General features: G+C 40.2%; 1 pseudogene; it reads right to left on the bottom strand.

The window, feature by feature from the left end:
- Positions 1-2,296: 2,296 nt before the first annotated feature.
- Positions 2,297-4,509, bottom strand: LOC115856561 (heat shock cognate 71 kDa protein pseudogene; annotated as a pseudogene).
- Positions 4,510-10,335: the final 5,826 nt, after the last annotated feature.

Raw genomic sequence — 10,335 nt, 5'->3', positions numbered from 1 at the left:
CCCCGGCGGGGGAGCAGACAAGCCTCTCCGACTGGTGAGTGCCGGTCGGCACCAATCCTCTGTGTGGGAATCTCTCCGCTTTGCCCTCCGCACCCCTGTTGCTGCACTCTCCTCCGTGGCTCCGAAGCTCCCCCCCGCCCACGCCCCATCTCCGCCAGTGAAGGGACTTTCTAGTGTGTGGAGACATTTCCTCCTTCATAGCTCCCTCCCAGAGGTGCAGGTCCCATCCCTATTCTTTTGTCTCTCTTTTTTCTTTTCCCTACCCATGTACGTGGGGAGTTTCTTGCCTTTTGGGAAGTCTGAGGTCTTCTGCCAGCATTCAGTAGGTGTTCTGTAGGAGTTGTTCCACATGTAGATGTATTTCTGATATATTTTTTGCCGGAAGGTGATCTCCACGTCTTACTCTTCCACGATCTTGAAGGTCTCCAACCGATACTGTTGATTTTTTTTAATAAAACTATTTCTACCGAGTCTGTTTCCCATTTTTAATTTTTGAGTTTTTCATGTGTAACAAATTTTACCACATACGGTTAGTTTTATTTTTTGTTGATTATATTTTCCAATAACATTTGATAAGAATTAGTTAAAGGATTGCTAGTTAAGTTTTTATTGGCACAACGGCCAAAAGCACAATCTTAGGAACTGGATGCAGGGCAAATTCTAAAGTGGGGTCAATGTCTTGCCCTTGTCTCACCCTGCCTCTTACCAGCCTGCCATGCTGTCCAAGCCCATTAAGCCTTTGCTTGCAATGAGACCTGTAAGGAAGACCCCTTATTAGCTCTTTGACACAGGTGCCTATTTCACCAATAGGGTGGGGTGGTGGGGAGCTGAGAAGGGAAGGTCTAAGAGACAAATGACTGCCTCATTATGACAAAATTCCAGAACAAAGCAAAAAATTGCATACTCCTTTGATGATAAATTTTGGTGCAAAGTTATTGTTCCCACATTCTAAAGTTGCTAATCTGCATCTCTTTAATTAATCCAAAACTTTATGAGAACTTAACAGGCTAAGAAAGACTGTTCTAAGCTCTTTAAGGAAAAGTCTAAAGTTTGCAGAATTGGAGTAAAGTGAAGGACTGGACCTAGAAGTTATCATATTGAGTGAAGTAAGTCAGTCAGAGAAAGACAAATATATGATATCACATATGTGGTGTATAAAAAAAATGATACAGATGAACTTATTTACAAAACAGAAATAGACTCACCAACAGAGAAAACAAACTTATGGTTACCAAAGGGGATAGTGGGGTGGGGTGGTGGGGTGATAAACTAGGAGTTTAGGATTAACATATACACACTACTGTATATAAAATAGGTTAACAACAAAAACCTGCTGTATAGCACAGGGAACTATTTTCAACATCTTGTAATAACCTGTAATGGAAAGAATCTGAAAAAGTATATATATATGTATATATGTATGTATATACATGCATAACTGAACAGTCTTTGCTGTATACCTGAAACTAATGCAGCATTATAAATTAACTATACTTTGATCTTAAAGAAAGGTAAAAAAAAAAAAAAAGACTGACATAAGTGCAGAACACAGAGACTGTGAATTGTATGGAAAGAACAGGAACATATGGCCAGAAGACCTGGTTTCCAGTCCCAGTGTGTCTTCTTTCTATCTTGGGGGATCTAGGGCCATTTACTTGGCCTCCTGGAGTCTCAGTTCCCTCATCTACAAAATCTTGAACATCTCATGGGGTGGTTGTGAAGTATACAAAAGCTTACTGAGTGGTGGTCATGAGCTTGGGGAATGAATCCCTTTTCTTTTCACAAGAAAGCTTCCTGTCCTGTCCTGTCCTGTCCTCTTCTCTTCCCTTCCATCCCATCCCTCTTCCTCCTCCTACTTTCCTCCTCCTTCACCTGGCCATACTTAACAGTCTTGGAGAAGGGACTGGCCACACCAGAAAGATCAACTCATGGTTTAGGGTGGGGACTTTGGGTGATATGGTATCAGTGGACCTAGAGATTGACTTTATCCATGTGGGCAATCAATCAATCAACTATGCTTATTTAATGAAGCCTCAATACAGTTCTGGACACAGAGGTTCAGCTGAGCTTCCAGGGGTGGCAACACTCAGTGAGTATTGTCACACAGCAATACTGGGACCTCCTGAGGACAATGGAAATGTCACAATTGGGACTCTCCTAGACTCTGCCATATGCAGCTCTTCTTTTGGCTGATTTTAATGTATTCTTTCCCTGTAGTAAATGCAACTGTGGATATAATAGATTTCATTGAGCTTGTGAGTCTTTTTTTTATGGTGCCCATTTTAAATACAGTTTTATTTAAGACATTGCATTTTCCATTTACAATACAGTGCTTGTAAAGTGCAATGTTATTTCCTTTCCTTGTGCACACATTCCATGTTCAAGTATCAAGAATGTCCAGTTTACTACAGCAGCTCAACTTTAAAACTGCCATGGAATTTGCTACAAATTTGGGTCCTTTAATGTTGTGTGGAACAATGCTAAACCTATGCTAGGCTGGCTTAATCAACCTCTTCAATGGTGGGCCCAGAGGAGGCACCACCAGACGGTGGAGCTCCACCACCAGGGAAGCCCCCGGGCATTCCTCCTGGCATTCCTCCTGGCATGCCTCCTGCGCTCTGGTACAGCTTGGTAATGATGGGGTTGCAGACTTTTTCCAGCTCCTTCTGCTGATGTTCAAATTCTTCCTTCTCTGCAGTCTGGTTCTTATCAAGTCAGTTGATTATTTCATTACACTTATCAAGAATCTTCTGTTTGTCCTCATCATTAATCTTGCCTTGAAGTTTCTCATCCACAACAGTAGCTTTCATGCTGAAAGCATAGGATTCAAGAGAATTCTTTGAAGACACCTTATCCCGCTGCTTCTCATCTTCAGCTTTATACTTCTCTGCTTCCTGAACCATACGTTCAATGTCTTCTTTGCTCAAACAGCCCTTGTCATTAATGATGGCAATCCTATTCTCTTTTCCTGTGTTCTTATCCACAGCAGAGACATTAAGGATGACATTGGCATCAATATCAAAAGTGACTTCAATCTGAGGAACACCACGGGCAGCAGGCGGTAAGCCTGTGAGTGTAAACTTGCCAAGCATGTTGTTATCTTTTGTCATGGCATGCTCATCTTCATAAACCTGAATGAGTACACCAGGCTGGTTGTCCGAGTAGGTTGTGAAGGTCTGCGTCTGCTTGGTGGGAATGGTGGTGTTGCGTTTGATGAGGACAGTCATGACTCCACCAGCAGTTTCAATTCCAAGGGAAAGAGGAGTGACATCCAACAGCAGCAAGTCTTGAACGTTTTCAGATTTGTCTCCAGATAGAATGGCTGCCTGGAGAGCTGCACCATAAGCAACAGCCTCATCAGGGTTGATGCTCTTATTCAGTTCTTTCCCATTGAAGAAATCCTGTAGAAGTTTCTGAATCTTGGGGATGCGGGTTGAACCACCCACCAGGACAGTATCATGGATCTGAGACTTGTCTAGCCTGGCATCCCGAAGGGCTTTCTCCACAGGGTCCAGTATGCCACGGAACAGGTCAGCATTCAGTTCTTCAAATCAGGCACAGGTAATTAAGATGTAGAAGTCGATTCCTTCAAAGAGGGAATCAATCTCAATACTAGCCTGGGTGTTGGAAGAGAGAGTGTGCTTAGCACGCTTACAAGCAGTACGAAGGCGACGGACAGCCCTCTTGTTCTCACTGATGCCCTTCTCGTGCTTGCGCTTGAATTCTGCAATAAGATGGTTGACCATCCAGTTGTCAAAGTCTTCTCCACGTAAGTGGGTATCTCCAGCTGTAGATTTGACCTCAAAGATTCCATTCTCAATAGTGAGGATTGACACATCAAAAGTGCCACCACCTAAATCAAAGATCAGCACATTTCTTTCTGCTCCAACATTTTTGTCTAAGCCATAGGCAATAGCAGCAGCAGTCGGTTCATTGATTCTAAGTACATTGAGCCCAGCAATAGTTCCAGCATCTTTGGTAGCCTGACGCTGAGAATCATTAAAGTAAGCGGGTACTGTGACAACAACATTGGTAACAGTCTTCCCAAGGTAGGCTTCTGCTATTTCCTTCATCTTTGTCAAAACCATGGATGACACCTCCTCTGGATAAAAACCTTTTGTCTCTCCCTTGTATTCTTCTTGAACCTTAGGCCTGCCTGCATCATTCACCACCATGAAGGGCCAATGCTTCATATCAGACTGGACAACAGCATCATCAAATCTTCGTCCAGTGAGGGGTTTGGCATCAAACACCGTGTTGGTGGGATTCATTGCAACTTGATTGTTTGCAACATCACCGATCAATCATTCGGTATCAGTAAAGGTGACATAGCTAGGTGTAGTTCGGTTTCCCTGATCATTGGCAATTATTTCCACCTTTCCATGCTGGAAGACACCCACACAAGAATTGGTGGTGCCAAGATCAATGCCAACTGCAGGTCCCTTAGACATGGTTGCTGGAGCACAGGCCCGGGTCCACTGGAGGAGAAAACAGCAACCTATAGAGCTGCCGTCGCGTTCAGCGAGCTATGAGTCTTTCTAGTGAATTATGGAATCTGAGGATGGTTTTGGGAAACCCTCAAACTTAGTTGTTTTCAGAAATGAGGATGATCTTCTCTCTAACTTTGTAGTTGGACCTTAACTCCTTGCCTTTGGAGTCAAAAGCCTTATTTAGCATTGGCAGTTGGGAGGAGTGTGCTCTTACCTTACAGTTTAGCTAACTCCAGGTACCATTCCCACTATTTATTACTTCTTCCTCAAAATTCTGAAAAAACCTTGTATCATCTTTGTCATCTTTCGTGATTTTGGTGATTTTGGGAATGGAAGAAAGAAAAGAAATATTTGTCAGGTACTTATTTGTTTTGAGCTGTGGGTGAAATGCCATTGAAATTGAGCAGTTTAACTTCCTTCAGGGAGATGTAAAGAAAAGTTTGCCCTTGTTACTTGTATGGTTAATTCGCTCCACAAATGCTTGTGTCCAGGCATTGTTCTAAATGCTTTATGTGTATTAACTCATTTGATATAATGACCGTTGAGTCATTATATGACTCAAAAGACTTTATTATTATTATTTCCATCATCACACAAGTGAGCAAACTGGGGCCACGGCAATGAAATAACCTGCATAAGCTCCCACAGCCAACAAATGATTGAGCCAGGCAGAAACTCAGGCTCCAGAACTGTAGCCCCTTTGTTATTGAGGCTGTGGATTAAAAATCTCGAGTCTTAGATTAAAAGACGCCAAGTCTAGTGGGGAAGACAGACTCATAAGCAAACAATAATATTATCATACAAGTTCTACAATAGAGTGCAGAAGTGGGAGGAACAAATCTGAGTTGCTTCAACTGGAAAATTGAGATAGATTTTACTTAGCCCTCTTCCTTGTGCTTCAGAACCAGTCCACCTCCACATCTGTCAATTCTACCCTCTACCTCACCCCAAATTATCTGGAAGCAGTTCTTTGTTGCGAATATCTTTTCCCAGACTGTAATTTGTCCTTTAACTTTGTCTGCGATGTCTTTTGTTAGACAGAAGTCTGAAAATTTAATTTAAAATATTTTTTATATCACCCTACTACAAGTAATAAAGACATTATATTTTCTTCCAAAAATAAAAAAAAAATTGTTCTTCACATTTAGGTGTTAGGTACACCATTTGTTAGATCTTGAATTTACTTTTGTGCACTGCATGTGCTAAGAATACCGTTTTATATTTTTTCCCCTTATAACATTGGCTCAACTCCAATGATCTGCAATCCATGTATTTATGGTCTATTTCTGGGTTTTCTATTCTGGTCCTTTGGTGTGTCCATTTCCACAGTAAAAAGCACACTTAACTCACAAACATAATTTTACAACAACAAATTTAACACAAAATTAATAAATAAATGTAATTTTATAATAATATAGATATAATAAAAATATCATAATTATAACTTTATGTTAAAGCTTTATATTAGATAGAACAAATGTTCCTATCTTGCTCTTAAAAATTATCTTGGTTATTCTGGTCCTTTTCCTTGAGAGAGGACAGCTTAAGAAATGTATCAACATATCAGAGACTCACACACATCCACACATACACAAATGTGTTGAATTTTGATCGATGTTCCATTGATTTTATAGATTAACTATTTGGGAGATTTATAATTTTACAATATTGGATCTTCCTGTCTTTGAACATGGTATTCCACTTATTTCAGGCTTCCTTAATGTTTTCCAATAGTTTTCTAATTTTCTCCATATAGTTTGTGTACACCATTTTTTCGACTTTTTTTTTCTGTAGGTAACTTATTGTTATCTTAAAGTTACCTCTGTACACCGTTTTTGACTAATGTTTACTAACAGTTAGATATTGGTATAAAGAAATGCAATTGATTTTTATATGTCATTCTATATCTAGCTCCCTTACTCAGCTCTCTGATTAAAACTGATAACTTGCTTATCAATTGCTTTGAGTTTTAAATATAAATGTTTTCTGTGAATTACGGTTATCTTATTTTTATTTTTCTAATCCCTATGCTTCTTATTTCTTTTTAGTTTCTTATTGCTTTGGTTAAGACCTCCAGTGCAAAATCAAAGAGAAGCAGAGGTAAAGGGTGCCATGATTTCCTCCTGCTGGTGTTACACCTTGTACAATCCCCTCTCCTTGAGTGTAGGTGGGACCTGGCACTTGCTTCTAGACAATAGAATCTGGTTAACTAAATTAACTTAGTTAATTATTTTAGTTAATTGATATAGTAGTTAATTTTAGTCAATTAAAAAGTTCTTGTGGAGAATTTAAAATTAAAAAATTCTCCTTGTGAGTTTGAAGACATAAGCTGCCATGTTGTTGTGAGATGGTCACATAGGAAGGAATTGCAGGTGGCCTATAGGAGTTGAGACTGTACTTAGCCAGTAAGAAAATGGAACCTCAGTCACACAACTGTTAAAATATGTAATCTCACTTCATTGTGGTGTGTAATTCTTTTTATTTATTATTGGATTCGATTTGTTAATATTTCATTGAAAAATTTTGCATCATATTTATGAGGGCTGTAGTTTTCCTTCCTTGTAATGTCTTTGTCTGGTTTTGGTATTAGGGTAATACCTGCTTCATAGAATGAGTTAGGAAGTATTCCTTCTGCTTCTATTCTCTGAAAGAGATTTAGTATAATTTCCTCCATAACTGTTTGGTAGAATTCACTAGGAAACACATCTGGGCATGGTACTTTCAGTTTGGGAAGTTTATTAATTATTGGTTCAATTTTTTTAATGGATATAGGCCTGTTCAGTCTGTTTTCCCTTGTGTGAGTTTTAGATTGGATCTTTTAAGGAATTGGTCCACTTCATCTAGGTTATCTAATTTCTGGAGATAGAGTAGTTAATAGTATTTCTTTATTATTATTTAATTTCCGTGGGATCTATAGTGATGTCTCCTCTTACATCTCTGTTATTAGTAATTTGTGTCTTCTCTCTTTTTCCTTCCTTAGTCTGGCTAGAGACTTATCAAAGAACTATTGATCTTTTCAAAGAACATTTTTTGTTTTCATTTATTGTGTCTCTACTTTTAATAATTATTAAGTAGTAGTTTCTTTCATTCTTTCTAAGTCAGTCTTGAATTTCTTTTAAAAGCCCAAACTTAGTGTGAATTTAGCACTTGTGTTTTTGTTGTCAAACATATGCAGAAGCTTGCCTGCAATTTATACTCATATAGTTCTCATGTGCACAAATGATTCAGTGGTCACATTATGTATTTAAGTACTCACCTCCTAATCCCTAAGGCACTGACTTCACTTAAAGTTGCTATAATATCTAATTAATCTTTGTAATATCCTCCATTTTGAGCTCAAATAATTTTTTTTTCTGGCTAAGAGCCAGTTTAAGAGATGTGACCAAAATGTACCTTGTCATAAGCAGGGATGTCTAAAATACATGTCATATTTTCAATAATGGACTTAGCTCACAAAATGATCATCTCTGCCACATCACTTTTTAAGACTCGAGAGAAAATATTAGGAGTATGCTGTCTGCTGTCCAGCACCTGATTATTGAACTAATAATGTTCCAAGTATGTCATTTATCACAGAAGTAATTTTTTAAAAAACTTTATATGCTACTGAGTTCCCTGAAATCTACTATATAATTGAATATCTTAATTTTTCCTCCCAGAAAGAGCCCTTAGAGATTATTTAATTCAATCCCCTCCTTTTATGTTTAAGGAAATAGTGTCAGAGGAATAAATGATGTGCTCCAGACCATAGAGCTGAAGCCTGGTTAGGTTTCCCTCGCCCTAAGCTCTGCTCATTAAGGAGCCCTGAATAAGTCTTAACTGTGACTAACCTGTCCCCATGCATGTTGCTTTACCTGAAGGAAGTGTGGGCTTTCCAGGGTTAGCTGCTGGTATGCATGCTTGTAATCAGTGCATAGGAGTAGCTGCTGCCATAGAACATGTGCCACATACAGCCTGTCCTTCTTCGTAAGAAAAGTTCTTGGAACTGAACTCCTATGTTCCAACTTGATTCTCAAATACTTGCAATTTTGCAGTACTGGTTGATAGGACCATGAACTTTGTTCCTAGAAGATTCGAGCTCTTCAAAAGGAATTTCATCCAGGCCAACATGTTCATCATATTGTCTGATGTTTTTAATAATGGGTGATAAAGACCTTTTCTAAGTGAAATCTCAGCTTGACCTGAGATTTTGGTATTGTCTGGTTTGTCTGGTTTTGGTATTAGGGTAATACCTGCTTCATAGAACCAGACAAAACCTGTCTCAATGCCCTGTCTCATTGTCATTTGAGACAATGCCCTGTCTCAAATCATATTTTATGCTGCAATGCTAATGTGGACACATGTACCACATCTGCAATTTTGCTGGATCTTATAGAGAGTCTAAAACTGATACAGCCCTGCTCATCTTCTCTTTCATTTAACAACCAGAACTGAAGAGTCTGGCAAAAGAAGAACTCCTTTAAGATTTTCCCTTGCCAGTCATCTGTGTCCTCTTGTTCTGGGTCTTGTACGTAGGAACTTTTTGGACAAAGAACCACAGACCAACAAATTTCAGAAGGCATTTTCCTGATATGATTCCTGGGCATGCTCTGATAACTTACCCCAAACACTTATTGGGCAATGGGGCTCAGCTCCTGAGTTCTAGTCCTGTAATTGACAAAGCCAAACTTCTGTTGTGTCCCACATGTTGCTGTGGCTGTCCATTTTGTGTGTGTGTGTGTGTGTGTGGTACGCGGGCCTCTCACTGTTGTGGCCTCTCACGTTGAGGAGCACAGGCTCCGAACGCGCAGGCTCAGCGGCCATGGCTCACGGGCCCAGCCGCTCAGCGGCATGCAGGATCTTCCCAGACCGGGGCACGAACCCGTGTCCCCTGCATCGGCAGGTGGACTCTCAACCACTGCGCCACCAGGGAAGCCCTGTGGCTGTCCATTTTTATAGAATAACTGCTCCTCAATGCCTAATTTCATGGTTTCCTCTGCTGTAAATAACCACAGAGGAGAAGAATCTAAAGCAAATACAGTAAGGCTGCTTGTTTTGACCAAATTGACAATTAATTAATTCCACCTGCTAGAAGTTGCAGTCAACATCTGCAGCAAGAGCAGCATCTTCTGGATGAACAGAAGAAATGAAAAAAGTGGGGAATGGGTCTGAGATCTTGGTACGTAGGCTTCATGGCTGTGTATCCAGGGACTGATATTTATTTCCAGGTGTATGTAAGAAACTCTCAGACAATAAGAGCTAAACAGCACTCGTGTATGGGAGAGTAGGAGGAAAGCTTTAATTACATCTATCTTCAAATGCAAGATGGAGATGGAAATCTCAGCACCTGGTATATTTCAGAAAGCGTGGGACGAATGGCCACCTCCATTGTGTTCACGTGTATGCCTTTCAAGAGAACCACATTTCCAGCAGGAGTTCCTGTGAACATGAAAGAATCCACAGGAGAGGATTCCTTTCCCATAGCATGTGTGCATGTGAATGACACTGAACTTGAATTGAGAATGGAGGCTGAAAAGGCAAGACAACAAGATCGAAGAGGAGCTATGCCAAAGCTGGATATGGCTGACTGTTTATGACAGTGAGATCACCACTCCCCCTCCACACTGCCTTCATTAGCCTCTACTAATTGTAGATGCATCTCCTGGGAGAAATTTCTCTTTTTTATTTATAATTCCAATTGATTGAGAGACTGAACGCATACACACATGCACACACACAGCATCTCCTCTCATTACAGAGAAGCTCATTCTCATGGCCTCCACCTTTGGGGCAGGGACGGTGATGCCTCAGCTTCCTGGTGAACCTTACTCATGCTGTGTGGTGGCCTTGTGCTCTGTCCCTGTGG

Source organism: Globicephala melas, chromosome 17, assembly GCF_963455315.2.
Source record: "Globicephala melas chromosome 17, mGloMel1.2, whole genome shotgun sequence".
NCBI classification, from domain to species: Eukaryota; Metazoa; Chordata; class Mammalia; order Artiodactyla; family Delphinidae; genus Globicephala; species Globicephala melas.
This window is presented reverse-complemented; position numbering and strand designations above follow the sequence as displayed.